The sequence below is a fragment of the Halichoerus grypus genome, chromosome 1, assembly GCF_964656455.1.
Source record: "Halichoerus grypus chromosome 1, mHalGry1.hap1.1, whole genome shotgun sequence".
In the NCBI taxonomy this organism is placed as follows: Eukaryota; Metazoa; Chordata; class Mammalia; order Carnivora; family Phocidae; genus Halichoerus; species Halichoerus grypus.
In genome coordinates, this window is record NC_135712.1 from 201,993,606 (window position 1) to 202,017,389 (window position 23,784).

General features: G+C 48.4%; 2 long non-coding RNA genes across 3 annotated transcripts; one reads left to right on the forward strand and one right to left on the reverse strand.

Annotated features, from left to right (window-relative positions):
• Window positions 1–17,987: 17,987 nt before the first annotated feature.
• Window positions 17,988–20,576, reverse strand: LOC144380074 (uncharacterized). The gene is made up of 2 exons (XR_013443843.1): window positions 19,126–20,576; window positions 17,988–18,263 (listed from the first exon to the last, which is right to left on the reverse strand). It is a non-coding gene; the product is annotated as an uncharacterized LOC144380074 (long non-coding RNA).
• Window positions 20,577–20,882: 306 nt separating this feature from the next.
• Window positions 20,883–23,021, forward strand: LOC118538068 (uncharacterized). 2 transcript variants are annotated; one of them, XR_013450356.1, is made up of 3 exons: window positions 20,883–21,171; window positions 21,525–21,646; window positions 22,336–23,021. It is a non-coding gene; the product is annotated as an uncharacterized LOC118538068 (long non-coding RNA). The 2 variants fall into 2 exon arrangements; XR_013450357.1 differs by having other exon boundaries at window positions 20,883–21,129.
• The last annotated feature ends 763 nt before the right edge of the window (window positions 23,022–23,784 follow it).

The window sequence follows — 23,784 nt, forward strand, 5'->3', positions numbered from 1 at the left end:
AAAGTTTAGGACCCATATATGTCTCTTATCAAAGGAAAAGACGGGCCTCAAGGCTGGTGTGTGTTTCATGAAAGTTTTTTCTCATACACGGCCCACATCCCTCATTTATATTAATGACCAGCCCAGCTCCCGCGAGCGGGAACGTTTGCCTCTGTGGGCCCTGATCTCTTCTGGGAGGAGAGGGATCCTGTTCCGGCTTGTCGGCATGGTCCAAACGTCAATGTTTCTGTGGCCAAACCTCCTTTAAAAAATAAATGCGCTTCACTGTGTTCAGTGAATTCACCTTGGAAACGCACTGCCTAGACTTGCTTGCATGTGCTACTTTGCCTCCATGAAAAGGAGTTTTGCAATCTCCTAAATGGTGTGTATTCCAAGGCCTCTTGAACTCCTTCCAGAAGGAAGGGTTTATTGTTTGGCTGACACCCTGGGTGCGGCCCCTGGTACCTTTCCCTTGTAAAAGGCGGGCTCCTGCCCAGTTACCTTCGGAGTCTTGACCCCCTCCCCATGAAGGGCCAGAGGAGGGCTGGGGCTTCCTTCCCCCAACTGCCATTGTATCATGACTTGAAATCAACTCTGGAGCCCTGGCCTCGGTGCTCTGCCTCCCACGGCCACGGAGCGTGGCAGGCCACCCTTGGCCTGGTTGTTGTCACACACTCCGCCCTTACTTACAAGGGCCCCATGGGGCCATTTGCTTTTAACCAAGAGCTCCAAACTCCAGGCCCAGTTGCTATCTTCCTGAGACCTCCGGCGAATTTAATGTTTTCTGAAGCTATGCCTCCTGGAGGTGCCAGCCCAACATACCTCTGACTCTTTTCTTTAAAACCCAGACCCCACTTAGGTAAAATACGTCAGGGCCACTGGAAACCACTTGGACACACTTGCTGACGCCTACTGTGTGTCCTGCCACTGGGTCTGCGGACGCCTGGGCTGCCTCCACGCCCGTCCGCAATGCTTGTGGGAAAGCCCAGCTCATACAGGACAGGGCTTAATGCGGTAGTCACTTCACACAGGAGGGAAAAGCCTCAGGAAGAGTCGGAGCGGGGGAAGCATATAAGTCCTTGGGGAATGTAACCTTGGTCAAGGTTAGAGGACTGGTTTGTGTGGATCTGCAATGCATAACTGGGAATAATTTATTTCGTTGTAGATAATTTTTAGGTACCATTTTATTCATTTCCTACACTTTTTTAAATAAACGAATGTACAGGAAAGAAAAATGGACATCGAGTTGTTTAAATGATTTGGCTATTTGTCGCCTGGTTCGGCTGAGGCCCAGATCCCCCAGTTTATCGTGACAGGCTCAGCAGGGGCTCAGTAGACGTTTGTCTTTTCTGTGTGTTTATGGTACCAGATGCCAGGCTTTGGGCTGCCAGCGGGTAACTCAGAGACCAGAGCCTGTTCTGTTCTGTCCTGTCCTTGTTGAGTCACCATGAGCCTCTCTCTGACCACTCCCGATACCCCCCTAGAGGTCTTGGGCCACCATTGCCATTGACTGACATGGAGCCCTAAGCCCCATGAGGGTCACCGACCACCAGAACAGAAGCAAAGGGAGGCTGGGGGGAGAGGGACGCTCCAAAGGGCCCCCCACCATTCACCTTGCCCTTGGAGAAGAGACCCAAGTGCACCGAGGAGACAGGATATTGTTGCATAACAAACCACCCCACACTTTGGTAACTTAGGAACAGTCTTTATTTTGTTCACAAATCTGAGTAGAACTCATCAGGGATGGCTTACTGCTCTGGGGACCTCAACTAGACTCTCCTTTCAAGATGGTGGCATCACACGGCTGGTCAGTCAATACTAGCCGCCGGCCAGGAGCTCTGGTTCTTCCTCCCTTGGACCATTCTACAGGACTGGGGCCATTTTCACAACACGGTGGCTGTGTTCCAAGAGCGAGTGTTCTCAGAACAGAAAGTCGGACCTGCCAGTGTCTGGAGACTTGGGCCCAGAAGCCTCATGGCGTCACTTCCATTCTAGTCTCTGGGCACATTCATCACAGAGCCTGCCCACGTTTAAGGGGAGGAAGCAAAGACTCCGCGTCTCAGTGGGAGAAGGGTTAAAGAGTTCACAGCCATCTGCTTCAGTGGGGCTGGGGAGATCGGAGCCAAGTGTCTAAGCCCCTAGACAGCGCTAACCAACACCTTTTCTCTTGATCACTGCGTTCACATCTGGGCCACATCCCATCTCTCTGGCTGCCCTTTCTCCTGGATCCTGTTCTTGGACGTCAAGCTTCAGTCTTGGGGCTTCTGGCCTTTTGTCTCAGCACACTGCCCCTTGGGGTTCTAACTGTGTCCTCTGTTCTATGATGAGAATGCCCACCCCCCCTCCCAAATCCTAGCTGATACCTCCCTGGGCCCCAGACCCACATTTTCAGCAGCCTGCTGGATTCATCAGCTTATATGTCCCCGTGTTCCCCAAACCTGATCACTCCAGAGGCAGATTCCTCCCCCATCCCCTTGCACTAAACCTTTAACATGAGTTCATTTCCTGACTCGGCCCCTAACTAGTTGGGTGGCCTTGAGTTGGGTTCTGTTTCTCAAATGTCTACATAGAGTAAATCGCCCAAGGTCACGTCCATCTCCAAAATGCTTTGACTCTTCCAGTCACCCAGGCCCGGATGCAGGACCAGACTTGGGTTCATCCCTGTCACTCACCCCGATTGCTTTAGATGCTTCTCCTCTACCTTCCCACTCCCTCCCACCATACATCATCGTGTAACTCCCTTGCTCTGGCCCCTGTACCTCCAGATTTGTCCCTCAGAATAAAATCCCACCCGGCCCTCCTCAGCTCTCCAGATCTCTCCCTCCATTGAACCCATGACCTCAGAGCTCCATCCCAATGGCACTCAAAACCCTCAGGGGGCATCATGGGCACTCCTGCCCGATCGTTGGCTCATGCCACTGTTCCCGGACAACCCTCTACAAGAAGCTGTGGTACCTACCTCCCCTCTCTGTGAAAATCCTACCAGCACTTCAGTCTATCACAGAGCCCACTTCCTCCAAGAAGCCCTCCAGCCCCACCAAGCTCTCCCTCTAAACGGCAATCGTCCTTAGGATGCCTGAGACTCGTACATCCGTCTCATTAGTTGGGAGTTTGTACTTGCCAATGTCTTGCTCAGCACGGCTGTACTTTTCTCAGAGGTAGGAGTCCATGTTTTTGTACTTGGTTCATCCTCCTCACGTTGCCCAGCACAGCGGGTGCTCAGCAAGAACATCTGTTACGTTCATGGTGAGAAGAGAGACATATTGTACTTCGGCGGTGTCATCGGGCAGGTATCATACTGGAGACGGCCAGACGGAGGGAAGGAATTCGATGCCAGGCAAAGACCTTATGCTAGAAGCTTTCAAGCCTTCGCTCACGGTGGCCTCTGATGATTGCAGCGGCAATGTTCCATCTCCAGTTTACTGGTGAGAAAAGGAGGCCCAGTGAGATGGAGTCACCTGCCCAGGGACGCAAACACGCAAGAGGCAGGGCAGCAAATGCACAGCTTTTCCACCTGCTCTGTGGCTCAGTTCAGCCCCGGGGGGGTGGTGGGGGGGGGACAGCTCCTGGGATCCGGGGATGAGGTAAGGGGCCGCCAAAGTGGCTCAGGGCTCCCATGGGATCCTTTCGTCTCCCCCATCTTTTCTCCTTCCTCCAGGAGGCCAGGAACTTTGGGGGAAGAAGGCTCAGGGATGCTGCCCCCACCCATGGGCCCTCTCTGGGCTTGGTGTCGGCAGCTCCTCCCTGGGTCAGGGATGCCTGAGAATCTGGTGTTAGAGCCACAGAGCAAAGCACCTGCCAGGCCCCGCCAAATCTAGCTCCCCGACACTCAGCGCTGCCCTCAGCCACACCCTTGATGGATTCCTGCTCCCCGGGGAAGAGGGGAGTCACACTTTACACTTTACACCTGCATGGCTTCCAAGATCGCCGCCAGAAAGCACCACATCCAGGTACTCTCGGCCTGAGCTCTACTCCAGAGGTAAGCGAGCAATTCCCTGCCCCAGGGCTCACTGTTCTCTGGGGTTCATAGGGCTGTTTTTTGGCTTTAAAGGTCCTTATGAGAGGACGCCTGGGCGGCTTAGTCGGTTAAGCATCTGCCTTCAGCTCAGGTCATGATCCTGGGGTCCTGGGATGGAGCCCGGCATCAGGCTCCCCGCTCAGTGGGGAGTCTGCTTCTCCCACTGCCCCTCCCCCCTGCTTGCGCTCTCTCCCCCTCCCCTCAAATAAACAAAATCTTTAAAAATAATAAAATAAACTAAAATCTTTTTTAAAAAGGTGCTTATGAGAAAACAGGATGACACGGAACTCAATATAACCCCCCAGTCCCCTCCTTTCCTCTGGCCTCTTAAGACCCTGCTGCCGATCCATGAGCCACAGGGCTGAGCCCATACGGTCTCTTGGCCAACCTTTGATGGAGGTAATTACCAGGAGCTAGACTGTGGTCACTTCAGACCCACATAACAAACAGGCCTAGAAAAAAAATTGGCTGCAAAGTAGCCTAAGGACACGGGAAGAGAGAAGACCCAGAACGGATGCCGGGAAAGATCTCCCGCCCCAGCCTTCAGCCCAGCCCAGCCCAGCAGCAGCGAACCCTCTGGTCTTGGCTCAGGCCCGGCGCCCACTATTATTTTCAACACTTGGACCAGCCAACAGCCCTTCTCAGACCCTAGAGACAGCTTCACGTGTGTGCCCCCTTGCCCCTGCACAGGCCCCGCGCTCAGGAGGGCCCACCCATAGCTCAGTGTTCCCCTGGTGCCAGTTTGAAATCCTTAATAATTGTTGAATATTTATATGCACGTTTTTATTTTGCACCGGACCCTGCAAATGAGTTAACCACCTCTGCTGGAGGTCAGGGCTGCTACCCGCCCCTCACCTCAGAGGATGCAGCTGGCTTGGAGAGATTCAGGAACTCGTTCGGAGCCCGCAGCTAAGTGACAGAACCAAGATTTGAGTCCTGGGGTGTCTGAAGGTCAGTCCCACTTTCTTCAGGGTTCTGGCCTTTGCTTTCTCACTCATTGTCCTCTCCCGCGCACCTGACTTCTGAAACTCTACCGAAGGGCCTTTCTGTACCACTCACTTATTAACTGGTTAAAACACATAATGATTAGGCTGATCATCTGAAAAGAGAACATTTATAATAGGTCACAGGATAGACTATAGATCCATTCTGTCCCATACAGTAGCCACTAACCACATGTAGCTGTTTACATTTTAATATTAAATTAATTTTAATTAAGTTGGGTACTAATTAATACATCAAAATATATTAGGGCTTCCTTTTTCAAATTAAGGGTACATGGTTGTGTGTGGAGGGGACACTAAGGTCGGGGGGTGGGAGGACCAGGGAAAGGGGTATGGAGTTCCACACCTGACTTAAATGTGCACCTAAGGGTGTTTGTATGAATAAAATACACTTTGGCATCTTAATTTGTTTGAATTGAGTTTCACTCCGCTACAATGTTTCAGTCCCTCCCATAGGGTAGTTTCTACACTAGGCACGTGTTCAAGTGCTCGGTAGCCACCTGTGGGTTAAGTGCTAAGTATGGAACTGACAGGTGGACAACATTTTCGTCATCAAGGAAAATTCTGCTGCACGGCGCTAATGCAGTGTGTGTGTGTGTGTGTGTGTGTGTGTGTGTGTGTGTGTGTGTGTGTGTGTGTGTGTGTGTGATCTACAGTACCACCTTCCATGAACCGGATGCTTACTAGGTACTGAGAACTCTTCAGAAGTGTTTCTATGGCCAGTTTGACGAACAATGAACACCATCTCTCACTCTCTCCTCATTATTTTTTTTTCTCATGGCCATGACAGCCTCAGGCTTGCTGGTTTTCCTCCTTCCGCTCTGGTCTTCTCCTCAACCTTCTTCACTGGCTCCACCTTGCCTCCTTCTCTAAACATCAGAGGGGCCCGTGGTTCAGGGTTCAGATCCCTTTTTTTCTCCGCACTCACTCACTTGGTGACCTTCTCCGGTCACACGATATCTACCTCTACATCCTGATGGCTCCCAGGATGGACCTCTCCCCTGAATTCCGACTTATGTGTCCAACGCTACTCAACATCTTCTTTTGGCATCTAATGGGCATCTCAAATTCAAACCATCCAAAACTGGGGTGCCTGGCTGGCTCAGTGTATAGAGCGTACAACTCTTGATCTCAGGATCGTGAGTTTGAGCCCCACATTGGGAGTAGAGATTATTTTTTTTAAATCTTTTTTTTTAAGATTTTATTTATTGGGGCGCCTGGGTGGCTCAGTCGTTAAGTGTCTGCCTTCGGCCCAGGTCATGATCCCAGGGTCCTGGGATCGAGCCCCGCATCAGGCTCCCTGCTCGGCGGGAAGCCTGCTTCTCCCTCTCCCACGACCCCTGCTTGTGTTCCTCTCTCGCTGTGTCTCTCTCTCTCTGTCAAATAAATTTGACAGAGAGAGAGAGAGAGCAAGCACAAGCAGGGGGAGTGGCAGGCAGAGGGAGAAGCAGGCTGAGCAGGGAGTCCGATGCGGGACTCGATCCCGGGACTCGATCATGACCCCAGCCAAAGGCAGATGCTCAACCGACTGAGCCACCCAGGCAACCCGCCCCCGCAAAAAAAAAACCCAAATACCCAAAACTGACCTGCTGCTATTCTCCCTCCAAATCCGCTCCTCCTATTGAGGGTAAGGGTGGAGGAACCAGTTTGCTCCAACTCTGTTGACGGCAGATCCATCTCTCCGGTTGCTCAGAGTCCCCCTCGACTCTCTTACATGTATGTTTGGTCTACCAGTAATCCTTTTTCTTTTTTAAGTAAACTCTACCCCTAACGTGGGGCTTGAATTCATGACCCTGAGATCAAGAGTTGCATGCTCTGGGGCGCCTGGGTGGCTCAGTTTGTTAAGTGTCTGCCTTCAGCTCAGGTCATGATCCTAAGGTCCCGAGATGGAGCCCCACATCAGGCTCCCTGCTCAGCGGGGAGTCTGCTTCTCCCTCTGTCCCTCACTCCTCTCTCATTCTCTCTCTCTCAAATATTTATTTGACAGAGAGAGAGAGAGGGAGAGCACAAGCAGGGGGAGCAGCCAAGGGAGAAGGAGAAGCAGGCTCTCCTTATAAATAAATAAAATAAATAATATAAATAAATAAATAAATAAATAAAAATCTTTAAAAAAGAAAAAATGCTCTACTGACCAAGCCAGCCAGGTGACCTTGGGCCACCAGTAGTTTTAATGGCTCTCCCTAGTATCCAGGATCCCCCACCCTCCTACCTCCACTGCTTTCACTGGGGTCCAAGCCACCGTCGCCTCTCATCTCGATGATGCTGTCACCTTCTCATCAGTCTTTGTGCCTGCACCTTTGTCCTCTGCTGCCTTGTCTCAACACAGTGACCACAGAGGTTCTGTTCCTATATAAGGCAGATCTCACCCCTGCTCAGAACCCTCCGCATCGCCCCATCTCATTCAGAGTAGAAGCCAAAATCCCTCCTATTGCCCATGAGGTCCTGCTGGACCTGGCCCTATCACTTCTCAAACATTAGCTCGTAATACCTACACCACCCACACCAAGCCCTTGTTAATTCTTGAACATTCTGGCCTCACAGTGTTTGTGCTTGCCGATCTTTCCAACTAGAATGCTCTTTCACCAGAAATCCCTCTGCTCTCTCCCTTACTTCCTTTAGGTCTTTATTTTTTTTTAAAGATTTTATTTATTTATTTGATAGAGACACAGTGAGAGAGGGAACACAAGCAGGGGGTAGTGGGAGAGGGAGAAGCAGGCTCCCCACCGAGCAGGGAGCCTGACGCGGGACTCGATCCCAGGACCCTGGGATCATGACCTGAGCCGTAGGCAGACGCTTAACGACTGAGTCACCCAGGCGCCCCATCCTTTAGGTCTTTATACAAAGGGTGCCTCAATACCTCGGTAAAATCCTACCGGGTCCTTGGCTACACTCTAAAATGCCAAGCCTTCCCCCAACCTCCACACTTCATATCAGCTCCCTTGCTTTATTTGTTCTCCTTAGGCCCTGGTACTATTTAACAAACTATGTTTTTATTTCTTTATCTTGTTTATTGTTGCTCTTCCAACTAAATTATAAGCTTCATGGGGCGCCTGGGTGGTTCAGTCAGCTAAGCATCTGATTCTTGATCTCAGTTTAGGTCTTGATCTCAAGGTTGTGAGTTCAAGCCCTACATTGGGCTTTAAAAAAAAATTTCAAGTCTCATGAGGCAGGAACTGTCGGTATATTTTACTCATCTTCATTCCTAGTACCTGGAACAGTACCAGACACAGGGTAGGTTCAAGTTCATATAACAAAAAAGCAATAGCTTAAACAAGACAAAGGCTTATTTTCTCACATATAGGACATTCAGAGGTGGGACCTAGGTTCCCATCTTTCTCCTTCACCATCCTGGCTCTGGCTTCTAACCATCAAGTTTGCTTCATGGTCTTATTACGGCTGCTGGAACTCCAGAAGCCACATATACATTCCAGGCAGGAAGCAGAGATGGGGAGTAAAGAACTTTCGTGGGAGGGCGCCTGGGTGGCTCAGTCGGTTGAGCGTCTGCCTTCGGCTCAGGTCATGATCCCAGGGTCCTGGGATCGGGCCCTGCGTTGGGCTCCTTGCTCAGCGGAGAGCCTGCTTCTCCTTCTCCCTCTGCTGCTCCCCCTGCTTGTGCTCTCCCTCTCTCTCTCTCTCTGTCAAATAAATAGAAGAAAAGAAAATAAAATAAAAAAAGAAAAAAAGAAGAACTTTCCTGGGAGCTCCACTTAACTTTTTATTATATCTCACCTCTCTCTTCAAGGATGACTGAAAAATTAGCTAGGCACATTTGTGACTCTGGCAATGTAAAGGTCTATTACAGGGGAGAAATGAGAAAATGGATACTGTTTAAGCCATTTGGCAACTTTGCTTTGGTTCTGGTTTTTTATGTATTTGTTTATTTATATTTGAATATGATTTTAAATCTCTCAAAAACATGCAGTGTTTGTTTCCAGCATAATGTGGCGGTCACATCTGATTTGATGGCTAGATCTTCTTCACTCAGACATTTATGCATTCAGCTCATTTCTTTTCCGTTTCCTGCCTTAGCAATTTCAGAACCTCTAAAGAGATTTCCCCCTATCCTATCCATTTCCTTAGCTGATTAGAGACCTTGCTAAAAGTCACTGTGTGTTTTAGTTTTATCCTGTCCTTATGGACTAAAGAAATGTCTCCATTAAAAAATATTGCGTCATTTGGCATTTAAATTTTTTTTCAAGAATAAAAATGAGCATTTTTTTTGGCAGGCTTCAAATGAGCACTATCGTGTAGTACAAATGTATCCCATTGTAACACTGTAGAAAGATCTTGAGTCCAGCTGTAACATGATGATGTTTTGTTCTGTTTCGTTTTGTTTCTGTAAAGGGCATTAACTAACCTCAAAGTACAATTAGCCACTGAAAGTCTACGCATGTGACATAGAGCAATGGTCACCAAGGAGGCCCAAATGAGCTGAGCTGGACAATGAAAAAGCTAATTGGAGCTTTCCATTTAAAAGCTTTCACATGGGGCGCCTGGGTGGCTCAGTCAGTTAAACGTCTGCCTTCGGCTCAGGTCATGATCCCAGGGTCCTGGGATCGAGCCCCACGTCGGGCTCCTGGCTCAGCAGGGAGGCTGCTTCTCCCTCTCCCTCTGTCTCCCCCCCTGCTCATGCTCTCTTTCTCTCTGTATCTCTGTGTCTCAAATGAATAAATAAAATCTTTAAAAAAAAATAAAAAAATAAAAGCTTTCATATTATATATTATAATAAATTATAATATATTTCATATTATAATTCATATTATAGTTCATTTTTATTTCTCCAATTCCAAGCAGGGTCTGAGTCTGTTAAAACTCAAGGCCTCTAGAAGCCTTACTTGGGTACAATATTTGCCCTTATGGCCTCAATGGGAAAGAAAACTTCTGGACGTTTTCTGCCCTGCTCCAGCTAATGTCCCATTCCAGGGCCCAGAGTGTCTCAGTGTGATTTCTGGAACCTGTGTCCAAATTGCCGGGAGTCCTTAAATCAAATGCAAATTCCCAGGCTCCATACATAACTGCATAGTCAGGATCTCTGGGACTGGAGTTCTGACGTTCTCAATGAGCTTCCCAGTCTTTGGCCAACTGACTGAGTCTTTTCTTCAGAAAGGAGACTCACAAATGAGGAGGCTGGGGCTCACATTCCAGTCCACCTGTGCCACTGTTTGCTGCTCCTTGAGAGACCTCGGAGGACCAGTTGGGGAGTGGGCTGGTCTTTGAGGGAGTCGCTGAAGAGTGTTCCAGGAGCAAACCCACGGAAGAAGCCACAGGCCACTCGTCCACCATGTGTCAAGGAGACGGTGCAGATCTATCAATTTGTGCACACAGGTATGTATGTTAAACCCAGCCTATCTTGTTTTTGGGAAACATTTGTCCTCAGACTGACAAAGACCTCAGAATTGCTGAGAGGCAGCTCTGAAGTCCAGCCATGTAACCCAAGCAAGCAACTTAACCCTTCTGAGCCAAAATATCCTCAATTGTAAAATATGAACCCTGATACCTACTTAACAAGGTGATTATAAGGGTGGGAGAGGTGATGTATATGACAGTGTCTGAATTTAGTAGCCAGTATTCCTTAAATCTGCACTGAAAAGGAAAACCGTTGCCAATAGTCGGCTTATTTTGGCTTGGTCTCATCTTCAGCAAGCTGGTTGCCTTTTCCTGTGAGTTGACAGTTCTCTAGCTAACTGTGTCACATTTGACGATGCTGTTCTCCTCATCCTCCCCAAACTCATTTAGCTGTCAGCTCCAGCAAGCTGGCATGTGATCCTACAGCTTTTGTGCAGCCCTAGAAAGAGACATTCCTAGAAGAAGCATCACAGCATGAGCTGTGGGGGCTCAACAGCCAGGGAAAGGGAAACTGCAGGGTCTCATTTTGTGACATGAGAGCAGTGAGATGAGATATTTGGCTGCCCATGTCTGAGGCAGCCCTGGGCATTCAGGCCTGCCTGCCCGGGGCACCAGGATCAGAAACAGACCCCAAAGGAGACATGGTGGGGGAGGGTGGGGAGGCAGGGAGCAGCACACCCAGCTCTGTGGCTTGCAGTAACCATAGCAACCATCCAGTCTTTTCTCCTTGCTCCATCTCACTCCCCAAAGGACACCTATCCTTAATGACAAACAACACCACTCCTTTAAAGATGATGCTGGGAAGGAAACACTTTTCTCTATCCTCCAAGATTCTTCTAGCTGGCCTAAGAATTAAATTGACACAAGACAGAGTCACAGGAGAAAATTTCATTTAAACTTGTATATATGGGGAATCCACATACACCTGAGATTCCAAAGACAGTCCAGCAAAATGAGGTTTATATGTCATCCTGAACTAAAGAGGTAGGGGGGTAGGAGTGTGGGACTTCAAGGGGAAGGAAATTCACAGGAAGATGAAAAAGTAAATATTCGGTAAACAAATATTTGCTGGGGAAACAATGGACATCAGGAGGAATTTTAGCAAACAGACTTGCTAAATCCCTCCCTGTCTACCACCCTTGCTCCTGTTAACATGCAGTGATTTAATGTATCCCTCTTCTAAGAATGGGTTCTTCACCGAAATTCTTTTGGGCAGTTAGGGGGAAGATCAAAGTTTCTTCCCCAGTCTTTGGGCCTTGATTACTTTGCAACTTGCTCTGAACCCGTACAATGGTTGGAAACCACATTGATTCTTCTCCAAAGTGGAGTTCAGTCAGTGTCTCTAAATAGCCTCTAAGCATTTGAGAAGTTTTAAAAGCAGTTTCTTAAAAAATCTTGTTAAATAGGAGCTGTGAAGTGTTTGCCTTCATGGAAGGAAACTGTGGGACTGGGAATCTTGTCACTGCAATACCCTTGTGTAAGTTTTGAATTTGAACTCTGAGACTGTACTTCTTATTTTAAAACACAATAAAATGGGGGCACCTGGTTGGATCAGTCAGAAGAGCATGTTGCTCTTGATCTCGAGGTCGTGAGTTTGAACCCCATGTTGGGTATGGAGATTACCTAAATGAGTGAAAAAAAACTTTTTTAAGGACGCCTGGGTGGCTCAGTCAGTTGGGTGTCTGCCTTCGGCTCGGGTCATGATCCCGGGGTCCTGGGATGGAGTCTGAGCGGGGAGCCTGCTTCTCCCTCTGCCTGCTCTGCCTGCCACTCCCCCTGCTTGTGTTCTCTCTCTCTGACAAATAAATAAAATCTTAAAAAAAAAACTTTTTAAAAATTAATTAATTAATTAATACAATACAATGTTCTCTTGTGTTCTCTCTCTCTGACAAATAAATAAAATCTTTAAAAAAAAACTTTTTAAAAATTAATTAATTAATTAATTAATACAATACAATACAATACAATGAAAATTTCCTTTTTAAAACTTGTTAAAACTTGGGGCACCTGGCTGGCTCTGTCAGAAGAACACATGACTCTTGATCTCAGGGTCATGGGTTCGGACCCCACATTGGGTGTAGAGACTATTTAAATAAATAAACTTTAAAAATATATTTAAATATATGTTAAAACTCAAGATTCTGTGGTTGTTAAATGTCTCCAAAAGCTCCTGCAAGCCTCTATTAAGTCCAGCGTTTCAGACTTTGAGCCTCCCTTCCCTCCTCCCCACCGCTAGGTGCTGGGACCGGTTTGGCCAGATTTCACACCCCTCTGGTCAGAGATCCCATGTTATTCCCTGAGAGGCTACTGGTTGGAAAAGACTAGAAGGTGTAGCAGCAGAAACGCTGCTCACACCTCCAGTGACTCGGAACTCCATTGCTCCACACACTCCTCAACTGATGATCTTCCCAAGCCAAGATGTCTCCAGGGAGCTGACAACCAACCCTAGGAGAGGGGGTATTGGTCTCCCCCCTAGAAAGAGGAGTCCCAGCACCAGCTACCGAAGTGACTTCAAAGCCCTTCATGGGTTCTTCCTGTGGCCCAAGACGTTCAGCTCTGACCTCTCAAAGACAGAGGCTAGAGGGACTAAAATCTGTTCAGAACTTAACCTTGGTTAAGGGCTGCGAAGGGGTCAGGCTGCTCCTCAGAGCTCAGGGAAAGCAGCCTGCCATATGGGAAGGGCTACTCAGAAACTCGTTTTGTGACTGCTCTGTAATTTGAGGGGAAGCATATTTTTAGCCAAAATCCAAGTCCACAGGCCTGGGGGTGAATGAAAGAGCCACTGGCTCTGCCTCAGACTTAGACTCAGTGTGTACTTTGGACCCTGGGTGGGCTCCCTGGGGCTCATGAGACCCCATAGGGACCAGTTCCATTCTTGATCCCTTTCTTTTCACAAGACACTAATTACTTGGCCACCAGCCACCCGCAGTGTTTTCTGAGCTCCTTTGCAGGCTGAACACCAGCAGGATCATCCCACCAGGTTAAGTCTCTTCCCACCATCACCCCCATCTTACTTACCCCTGATCCCTGCAACCACCCAGGAGGCCCAGCCTGCAGGCTAACTGTCATGGGCCTTTGATCTCAACTAATGACACCTCTTTTGATTTGCAAAGTACCCTCACAAACATTACTGCAGCTTTATCCCACATGCAGCACTGGGTGCCTGGCACTTAATATCTCAGTAAACTCTGAATTGGTTCTTATAACCACGAGTCCTGCAGGGCTAACTGTCCTCTTCCTCTTCTGTCTTTTTTTAAGTTTAAATGCAAATAATGTGTGACTATTACTTAACGTCACCTGTAAGAAAGTGGCAGACCTAGAGGTGGACTCCAGCCTCCTGTTTGGGGAGTGGGGGAGTCACAGGGAGGGTCCTCCAAGACACCAGGTGGCACTCCAAAATACATCTATATTCACAACAACATGGATGGACCTAGAAGGTATGATGCTAAGTGAAATAAGTCAGACAGAGAAAGACAAATACCATAGGATTTCACTTATAGGTGGAATCTTAAAAACAAAACAAATGAAAAAAAACAAACAAACCCAGAAATACACTCATAAATAGAACAAACTGGTGGTTGCCAGAGGGGAGGGCGGTGGGAGGATGAGCAAAAGAGGTGAATGGGATGAAGAGGTACAGACTTCCAGTTATAAAATAAATAAGTCACAGGGATGAAAAATACAGCATAGGGAATATAGTCAATAATGATGTGGGGAACAAGGGCAGCAGGAAATGTAGATAAAATTAAATCTCCTTATAACCTGCAGCCCATTGACAAATACTTGAGGCAGGCAGGGTATACCGTTCCTCCAGGAAACTCCCAACCGTCTTACATTAATGCCTTGCTAGAGGGAAAAACAACCTGAGATTGACAATAGCCAGGCCTCCAGGATCCTGCAAGTCTTCTTTAGCATGTGAAAGTCATTTTGGAAAATTCCCTTGGTCTTTACCGCCCCCAACTCCATAGTATATAATCAGTTACTCCTCACAATCCCAGTGCAGCTCTGTCTGCCCAGGGTCCTGTCCCAGTGCTTTCATAAAACCACCTTTTTGCACCAAAGATGTCTCAAGAATTCTTTCTTGGCCATCGACTCCAAACCCTACCACTTCAAACCACATTGAATAATACTGTAATAACTTTGTGCAGTGACTACACTTACCATGGTGAGTGTTTCATAATGTATATAATCATCAAATCACTGCATTGTACACCTGGAACTCATACAATATTAATACTGCGTGTCAACTATAATTCAATTTTTTAAAATGTATTTATAAAACTTTTTACTGGCTGTTGATGTCTTCACTCAGTATTTTGGTGCTCCTAATGACATAGACCTGCAGAGCATTAGGGCAAGCCTTCTCTGGGGCCTCTGGCATAGAGATTACTATGACTCAGGATCTGCCTATTTCCCTTCTTCTGCTTAGATGTCTTTCTATAAGTAAAGTCACTAAAAGCTCAGTTTAAAGTCCCTGAAGAGGGGCGCCTGGGTGGCTCAGTTGGTTAAGCAACTGCCTTCGGCTCAGGTCATGATCCCGGGGTTCTAGGATCAAGCCCCACGTTGGGCTCCCTGCTCGGCGGGGAGCCTGCTTCTCCCTCTGCCTGCCGCTCCCCCTGCTTGTGCTCTCTCTCTGTCAAATAAATAAATAAAATCTTTAAAAAAAATAAAAAAATAAAGTTGCTGAAGAGGGGGCCGCCTGGGTAGCTCAGTCAGTTAAGCGGCTGCCTTCAGCTCAGGTCATGATCCCAGGGTCCTGGGATCAAGCCCCGCATCGGGCTCCCCGCTCAGCAGGAAGCCTGCTTCTCCCTCTCCCCGCCTCCCCAGGCTTGTGTTCCCTCTCTCGCTGTGTCTCTGTCAAATAAATAAATAAATAATATTTTAAAATAAATAAATAAATAAATAAAGTTGCTGAAGAGGGTGTGCCTAGGTCGGTTAAGCATCTGCCTTCAGCTTTGGTCACGATGTTGGGGGGGAAGATGGGATGGAGCCCCATCTCCTCGGGCTCCCTGCTCATTGGGGAGTCTGTTTCTCCCACTGCCCCTCCTCTTGCTCATGCTCTCTCTCGCTCTCTCTCCAATAAATGAATAAAATCTTTTAAAAATAAAATAAAATAGGGACACCTGGGTGGCTCAGTCTGTTGGGCATCTGCCTTTGGCTCAAGTCATGATCCCAGGGTTCTAGGATGGAGTCCCACATCAGGCTCCTTGCTCAGCAGGGAGACCGCTTCTCCCTCTGCCTGCTGCTCCCCCTGTTTGTGCTCTTTCTCTCTGACAAATAAATAAATAAAATCTTTAAAAATCAATCAATCAGTCAGTCTAAAAAAACAAAATAAAACAAAGTTGCCAAAGAAGAATGAATCAATCATTTTATTCAGAGCCCCAATTTTTTTTTCAGGAAAGCCAAATATTCTTGAGCAATGGTGTTTGCCATTACAGGAAGACACCAAACAGGAAGCTGCAAGAAGTAACTCCTCCGTCAGATTGTACTAAGACATCCCCAACTCCCCCGGGTTATAGAGGAGAGATCTGGGGAGAAAGACATCTGATATAAGGGTGGTAGTATCATCAGCTTCAACAGCTCAACAGGCCACGGAAGAGGCACTTGTCCCTTTGGTCTAATGAGGCTTGGTTATTATTTTGCAGGATTATGGTCAATCGTGTAAAGACAGATTATCCAAAACTTGAAAATTATGCAAAATGATGAACTGAATGTCCTTTCTGAGTCTTCCAGAGCATTGTCTAACAACTTCACTTCAAGATCATCCAGTGCTATAAGGAAATGAAATTTTTGGTTGACTTACTATTGATTGGGACCTAGACTCTGTTAAGAGTATATCTTCATTTGTAGAAAATTGATAAGTTGGGAATGATTTTTGTCAAGTAGAGATGCAAATGAAATCTGGCCAGTAGAAAAGATAACCTCAAAGGTTATGGTTTCATGGCCCTGTGGGATATTAACCAGTCTTGTATCTAACTTTGCCAACTTATTCTACATTGTTTGTTCCACTGAGTGTAGACATTTACTATTACATCATGATTCTTCAGAAAAACAAATAATTCTTGTGGGCTAAGTGTTTTTCTAAAACAAGCTACCACCTTCAAGAGAAGGAGAACAAAATGCATCTGAAGAACCCAGCAATTCTGCTCCCCACTGTTACCCACTCAGAGCTCTGGGTTGGCTTCCAGAGCTGTTGCAAAAAAAAAAAAAAAAAAAAGGAACAGAAGGAAAGACACCATTGGTATTCAGCTGTAGGAGACATAGTAAGAATTTCCTCATCCTATGGGAAAACGCGATTTGGGTTTTTCGGTTTTTTGGGTTTTTTAAGATCTTATTTATTTATCTGAGAGAGAGAGTGCACACAGAGGGAGAAGGAGAAGCAGACTCCCCACTGAGCAGGGGCCAAACGTGGGGCTTGATCCCAGGAACCGGGAATCATGACCTGAGCCAAAGACAGACACTTCACCCCCTGAACCACCCAGGCGCCCTAAGGGAAAAAATGATTTGTTTCAAGTGTGAGGGGACCCCCCACGTGGGGCATCCTCCAAAGGTCTAAACAGAGTCTTGTCTCCTTATCCAGTAAGAGAGGCTGAATTAGTTAAGCTGGGGCTTGGGCTTACTGAAGAATTGCTCACCCTACAGAGCTTGTAAGCCCCCTAAGTGCAGGGTCGTGGCCTTTGTTCACCTCTGTGTCCCTAGGAAAGTCAAAAAATGGGATGCAAAGGGATGATGTGGCTACACTGAAGATCCAGTCTGATGAGGACTGGCTACAAAAGGACATGAGGGAAAGTGTGGGGGTAATGGGGGTGGCAGTTTCTCTGGGAGCAAATATTTGTCGAAACTGATCAGCAGTTCCCTTCAAATGTGTGCATTTTAGTGTAGGTCAATTGCATCTCAGTAAAACTGATTTAAGAAGAAAAAACACTAATTAAGATTTCCAGTATTTTTAAGATAGTCTGTGACTCATTCTAAGCAATGCCTGGTTTACAGAGGCCAGACTTCACCCTCCTGCTATTTTCAGGGTTTCTATTTGAAATGCAAACCCTTACCTGTGGACACAAATACTTTGGGAGGCCTAGTGACAGCAGAAGTCTTTCCTTACAAGAATCACTTTTTTTTTTAAGATTTTATTTATTTATTTGACAGAGAGAAAGAGAGAGAGAGAGTGCACAAGCAGGGGGAGCGGCAGGCAGAGGAAGAGGGAGAAACAGGCTCCCCGCCCGAGCACTGAGCCTGATGCTGTGGGGCTCGATCCCAGGACCCTGGGATCATGACCTGAGCCGAAGGGAGAGGCTTAACAGACTGAGCCACCTAGGTGCCCACAGAATCACTTTGAACAACAACAACAACAGGGCGCCTGGGTGGCTCAGATGGTTAAGCGTCTGCCTTCGCCTCAGGTCATAATCTCAGGGTCCTGGGATCGAGTCCCGCGTCGGGTTCCCTGCTCCTTGGGAGCCTGCTTCTCCCTCTGCCTCTCTCTCTCTGTCTCTAATGAATAAATAAATAAAATCTTTTTTTAAAAAAAGGAACAACAACAACAAACACTTAAGACTCATCATTTGGTATTAGCTGACCAATTGCCCTTCATTTTCTGCCGGCAAAAACAAAACAAAACAAAACAAAACAAAAAAACAAAAACAAAGAATTGTGAAAGTTTTAATTAGAAGGAATGTTACAGATTATCTGGCGACCAGCCCATTCATTTTACAGTTGCAGAAACTGAGGTCCAGCTGAAGGAAGGACAATGGGGAGATACGTTCTTCAGAGGCGATCCTTCCAATCAGGGGTTACATCTTTCCAGAAATCTTCCTCACTTCCGCCTGAATGGCAACCTAGTGATATTTCGGTAGATAGTCTCTTTGAGAAGCACCAGCTACAGAGATGTTTCCAATAATGAAGACAAAAGTGCCCTATACCTTTTAAAAAAAGTCTAGTGTCAAATCAGTCCAGTATACCCAGGATGAAGCTGTATCTTCAATTATGTTTTCCTTAAATAACATGGATAGCAAACCCCTTTCAAGATAATGAAGTCTCTGTCTTTGGTGTTTAAAAAAAAAAAATCAATCTAATTTATTTTCTCCAGGCCAGAGACATCGATTTTTAAGATAAAAATTTATAACTTGCTACAGATGCTGCAAGCACGGACTTCTTGCACAAATAGATCAAGATGCTTCTATCTGTCTTCAGATCCTTGCCAAGAGTTGAGCAATAATTGAACATGGCATCACATCTGCTTTGGTCTGCATGAAGAATTTTAGCACCAGTGGCACTAAACTGTGTGGTATTTATTCTGCTGGGTGTCCAACTCAATTCAGTTATTTCAACTCACTCCTATGGAATACATCTGATGTGGAAGACATGGTGCTAAGGCTAAGTGTGGGTGGAGAAGCAGCTGCCCCGTGAAGAGCTAGAAGGAAAGGTTCAAACATGTGGCAGGTGGGGTGGGGGCGGGGGAGATCACAAACCTTAGGTGATAGCATTCACCCATTCATTCAACAAGTGGGGCATGCTCTCTTGAGCTGCTTAAGACACTTCTAAACTAGAAGAGGAATGTTATGTGGGGCTGAGGCTGGAGGGGCAGTAAGAAAATGTGATGAGGACTCTTAGGCAATTTTCATTCAATTTTCCCAATTCGGAGCTTTTGTTTCTAGCATTGCTCCCAAGGCAACAGAATACATTGCAAGTTACTTACATTAGCAAACAAGCTACATTAATCTGTAAACCAATTAAAGCATATTGCAATGATTTCCTAGCAATATCCTTTAACTAATAACTTACATTTTGGATGCTTTAAAAAGAAATCATGCACTGGGGCGCCTGGGTGGCTCAGTTGTTAAGCGTCTGCTTTCAGCTTGGGTCATGATCCTGGGGTCCTGGGATCGAGCCCCACATCAGGCTCCCTGCTCAACGGGGAATCTGCTTCTCCCTCTCTCTGCCTGTTGCTCCCCCTGCTTGTGCTCTCTCTGTCAAATAAATAAATAAAATCTTAAAAAAAAAGGGAAAGAAATCATGCACTGTATCATGGTCCTCAACAATGCTGACGGCCAGAGCAGCTAGAAGGTTATAGATTCTGCACCTGTAAGAGACAGGCTCACCTCAAGATTTAATCTTGATCCAAACCTTTGCAGAGAGAACTACTGTTTCTTTAGTAGCAACCTAATATTTTTCTCACCTGAAGGGGAGGGGAAACCCACAATCAAGCCACTGAGAAAAAATAAGTAAATAAACACATAACCAAATAGGCTCAGTTGGAGAGGGTGGCACTCTGGAGTATTCTTGATCCACCTCAGCATACCCAGGGTTTGGGGTGGAAAGAGTGGACACTTCTATGATGTTTTAGTCCCTTCTCAAGTTTCTGAATTGACATATTTCAAGTCCTCTTTCCCCGGTTCTTTAAGGACCCAAACAGGAAGAAGGTTTTGAAGATAATGGCTACACTAGGGATGAGCTTCTGCAGAACAGACACCATCCTTGGCCCTTCTCTGAACAGATGCTCCAAGATGCTGCATAAGCCATGACATGAGGAAGGGGGAAGGGAATCACGAGCTTTGTCTCTTTGGCTGGTCAAATTCTTCCAGCAAATCCCAATGAAAGAGCTCTTGCCACAAAAGGACCATTACATATAGGACTGCTGGTGCTCAGGGCACATCTTCCTCCCAGGCATCTCCAAGAGCTGCCCCCCAAATGCCAACAACAAAAAAAATCCCCATCCAAAGATCCTGGGTTACCTCAGCCCCTTATCTTTCCAGATCTTTCTACTTCATAAGGTAAAGCTCTCATCCTGTGGCTGTGAGGCAAGAGCCCTGAGGCCGGACATGCAGACCCTTCCTTCCTCCTCATCTCTCAGGGGAGAATGAGGCAGGTCTTGAGGCCTATGTCCGAACTGTCCCTGCTCTCCATCCTGCCTCCCACTTCCAAGCCACGATTTTAAACTATGAAATGGACCACGGTGAAGACAACTGGTGCAAAAGATGCCTGGGCCTCACAGGCTCAAAGGGTGAGAAAGACCCTGAGGCTTGGAGTAGGGTACCCTGCGGGCGACGCCTAAGGGAGGGGAGGGAGCTTGAGACCAAGGCGGAGCGAGGATGCGGCGGAGGCTAGGCTGTGAGGGTGGGGAAACGGATGCGGTAGGGGCGTGGCGTAGGCGGGGACTTGCTGGGGAGGGGAGGGGCAGGAAGGGGGAGGAGCCGGACGGCACGGGGCCAGGCGGAGCCGGGAGGGGCGGAGCCGGGAATGGTGGGGCGCGGCGGGGGCGGATGGGGCGGAGCCGGGCTGGGGCGGAGCCAGGTTGGGGCGGGGCTGGACGGGGTGGAGCGGGGTCAGACGGGGGCGGGGTCATGCGGGGGCGGGGGGCTGGACGGAGGGGGGACGGGGCGGTGTCAGACGGGGCGGGGCCATGCGGGGGGGCGGGATCGTGGGGGGCGGGGCCGGGCGGCGGTTGGCTGGATCTCACCAGGCGGTTGGCGCCGTTGGTCTCGCGAAGTCGGGTCGGTCCTCGTCCCTCGGCAGGCCCGCCCCCTCCGCACACAGCCGAGAACCGCCCTCTGGTCGGGGTGGGACAGCACCGAGGAGGCCGTGAGCCCCGCTCGGCCCTGCCCGCGAAGGAGCCTCGCACGTGGGCCTCCGGGTAGAGGGCGCTGATCGGAGCGCAGAAGCGCGTTGAAGGCACGTTTGAGGCCGCGGCGGCGTGCGAGTGAGGAAGCTGCCAGGACCCCAGTCGAGGACGTGGGCGGACGGAGAAGGAGCCCGTTTATCCATGAAACTGTGCCACGGGCTCGCCGAGTGAGTTTCTGGCGAACGTCTTCACCGCTGAGGACACAAGAGGTTTGCTCTAGCAGACCCCTCACCTCGCGGTTTGGGCCCGCTCTTTTGCGAGGGGGGTGAGCATGCCTCGCCCTCCCACAGTTAAAGTCCGCAGCTCGGAAGGGTGGCGGGGTGCGAGGACGGCGGGGCCTCGGGGCCCTCCAGCCGGGCGCGGGCGGGAAGTGCGGAAACCCTTCCAGGCGCCTCTCCGACGCTCGTCCTCGAGCTCACGGCCCCTTTCGTGTCGTCCCTCCTTGAAAGCGTCTGTGTTCCTAACTGCTTCCTCGCACCCGTTCGAGGTTGGGCTGTTAATTTTGGCCTCTTGAGTCTCTGGAAGGCCACCCTCGTCATTGATCTGTTGTTTCTCTTGAAAGGCCTGTACATTTCTAAGTTGGCGGCTGCTGAGAGAACCCAAGGTGGAGTCGTGGGTAAAGGCTGCTGTGAGCCTGGGCCCTGGCACCTGCTCTGGAGTCCAGCTTCCTTCGGACACATAAAGGTAAGGGGAACCCTTGCCCATCTGGGGCTCCCGCTTCAGCTCACGCTCAGCGGGGGACTTTGACCTCCATTCCCGGGGGTGGATGTCCCTCTCCTCTTCTCCCTGACCCCTCTCTCGGTGCTTATCTGCCCCATCTTGCCAGCCCCGCACCGTTTCTCCCCAGATCTGTTTTCCCTTGGCTGAGGAATACTTCAAGGGCAGAGGATTCCCAGTCGGGATGAACTTGGCCTCCCCTTTTCTCTGTCTTCTAGGTTCCATGCACGGCTCTGTTTCCCTCTGATGTTCTTAGCTCTTCTCTCTCCCTGAGATGATCAGACTTTCACCATCATGTTCTCTGTACCTTCCATCTTTCCCTCACCCTGCCAGTTCCTCCCAGCCACGAGCAAGTGCGTTTGGTATGCCGGCCATTGGGCCCGCTTGTTCTCATCCTTGACTTGTTTAAAACTTACTTTGCAGACCTCTGAAGGATACATGTAGCTCCACTTTTGTATGAGTTGTTCAAGGCCGCAGAGCAGCTAGTTAGAATTGGAACCAGAGTCAGGAGATTCATCTACACCTTAGCTGTATTTATGAAGCCTTTTCTTTTCTTTTCTTTCTTTCTTTCTTTTTTTTTTTCTTTTCTTTTCTTTTTTTTTTTTTTTTTTTTGGTCATTGTCTTGCCTTCAGTTTCTTCTCTTTTTCGCTCATAGGATGGATGCAGCACCTTGGAAAGAGGCCCAGGAGCTGAAGTCCCAGGACAGGCCAGGACCTGGCCACCTGTGGACCACCTGTCTCTGCCCACAGCCAAAGACCACCAGGAACAAAGTTGGATTTACTGATTTGTTGCAATGAGGGAGACTGCATACTTGTCTAGATGAGTCCAGGGGCATCTCAGTCTGAAGGTGTTACAAGGGAGTTAGAATAGAACTTGTGTTAAGGACTGTGGGGGCAGTTTCAAGAAAGCAGGATCCATTCTATGATTGGGTATCTCAATTTTTATATAGAAGCTGAGACAAAAACAGCGGAGCTAAAGCTGTGGTTGGTAAAGAGACAGCCATCACTTGCGTTAGCTGGGAGTGGGGGACGTTGGGTGGGTTTGGGGGTTTACACATTGGCCTTGATTTTGTCTGCCCTCAGACATGACTGTGGAAGACCTTGCCTGATGTGATCCGTGAGATCGGCTGTATTCAGCAGCAGAACTTCACAGTCTAGCTGTGAGCCCCAGGCTGGTCGGAGCCTGCTGCCAGGGACTACTTTTCTCTTTCTCACTGCAAAGGCAAAGCCTTGACCTTCAAGTTGCAGCCTTCTCTCTATCCTAGTCTCATATCTTCATGGTGGGATAAGGATCATCCCATTGGAAGAGGAAGAAGGGATGGATGAGAATAAGGAGGGGGATTTGTGGGGGGGGCAGGGGTGGGGATAGCAGCTTAGCTTAGAGTATTCATATCTTAACAGATCCAGGGTTCCCTTTCTCTGTCTGGATAGAATGGAATTCCAGAGCCATGTTGGCAGGGGCAGCAGGCCGGGGGGGCGGCGCGGGGAGGAGGGGGAATTAGGATACCATTGCTGTGTAGGCGCCTTCTGAATTATTGGAGGAAGTCCCAGTAAAAGGGGTAGGGAAGGCAGTAAGAAATGGCCATTCTTAGTACAGATAATCCTGACTTAGAAATACAGTCCACTCTCAGGAAACCTAGGGGGCGTGATCATACATCCCAATTTTCTGGTACTAAGTATTATCACTATTCGATTACCTGGGATATAGTTTTGCTACAAACAGTCTGGGTTTATACAAGTCCATTTTTGTAGTGAAGGGAATCCATTACTTGTCTGATCCTCTGAGGAACAGACAGCAAAATGGGATTAGAAGTGCAAGAGGGTTATTTGGGGAAACACCTGTGAGGGATCAAGGATTTGAGGGAGCAGGAACAGGCAGGGGGAGCCCTCTGCAATACAGGCCCAGCCCCCCTGCTTAAGCAGAGAGGGAGAGAAGGACTGAGGAGGAAGGGCCCCAGGCCACAGGCCGCAGTGCAATTCTGAGAAAATCTTGGCCAGGCCTCTGGGGACTCTGCAGGCTGAACTTCCCCATTAGAGGAGTCCCCAGGGCGGCATTGGGTGGGAAGGGTGTGGCACCGGGGCCCCTGCCGAGCCCCTCTGCCGTG